Below are 1,277 nucleotides of genomic sequence, written 5' to 3'. Positions count from 1 at the left end.
CCGCTCCGCACTCTCGCGCCGCTCCACGCCTGCTGGCTGCTGAGAGCAGCGGCTCCGGCCGCCACGGGTGAGCCCTTCCGCCCGCCGTCGGTCACCCAGGGGCAGAGGGACGTGTCTGCTTTCGGTGTGTCCGACAGCGAGCAAAGTTCGCGCAAGACAGGCCTGGTTGCTTCCAGCATGAAAGTCGTGAATTTTCAGACGCGATTTGGGGCTGTGCAGAGAGGTGTAAAATTGTCTCTGAATTATCATGTACGTGGTAAACGTGTAAGTGACAGTTATGCAGAAACCCAGGCCCCTGGGAGCTCGGGCAGCAGGTGAGTTCGCCGCCACCCTCGAGGCTCGCCGTAGAGACGTGGAAAGAGGAAAGGCTTAATGTCCTCGTCCGTCCTGGCCGAATAAAACATAAAACAAGCGTCAGCCTGGAAGTGCAAAGAGCCTCAAAAAGCAAAAACAAAAAAATAAAAAGCAAACTGGGAAAAACACGCCCCTCGTGTCAAGACAAGGCGAAGGCGGCCGGCCGGGGCGGCGTGACTCAGCAGTGAACTCAAGACCCGTGGCGGGGGGTGGGGGCGGGAGACCCCAGGCCCAGACGCCACAGTTCTGCCGACCGAACTTCACCCCAGGAGCCAGGAGGACTCAGCGGGGAACCTCTGAGGAATCCTGTGTGTTACAAAGCGAAACTAATTCACATTTAAAGTCTTCCTACAAAAGACCCAGGGACACAACACGTTGGGAGACCGTGGTCTTTTCAGCAGCGGTGTTGCCACGAGGGGCCACGCTGCTCTCCCCACGAGGCTGGGGCCGCCCGGCCAGCCGGGCAGCACGTGGCCGGCTCGGGCAGTCTCACTGAGCAGGGCGAGGGCCCGTGTCCAGGCCTGGCCACCGCACTGGGTCTGAGTTTCCAAGGTTCTGAGGATCTTAGGAAGCGCAAGCCCAGTGCTCTAGAATGACAACACCACGTGCTCTGAGCCCAGCGTGGCCCCCAGGCAGCGTGCATGTGCCAGGGCGTCCTGGGAGCCCGGCTCTGCCGGCCACCTCGGCCTCTCCCAGGGCAGGAATCTGTTCCCTGTTGACACGCAGCCAGCACAGGCCGGGCCGTCTGCTCGCCGCCAGGTGAGCGCGGAGAGGAGGCCTCAGGTGACAGCCGGGCCCGGGGAGGGGTCCGGGCCACATTGGCGGGGGCCGGGGCTCGTTATTCAAGCTCCAGTGGGCCCTGTGAGGGGGCGAGGGCCAGATGCCACCGCGTTAACCAAGGCTGTCACTTCAGGGCAAGCCAT

Source organism: Condylura cristata, unplaced genomic scaffold (assembly GCF_000260355.1).
Source record: "Condylura cristata isolate star-nosed mole 26May11 unplaced genomic scaffold, ConCri1.0 scaffold00009, whole genome shotgun sequence".
NCBI classification, from domain to species: Eukaryota; Metazoa; Chordata; class Mammalia; order Eulipotyphla; family Talpidae; genus Condylura; species Condylura cristata.
Note: the sequence above shows the minus strand (reverse complement) of the source record.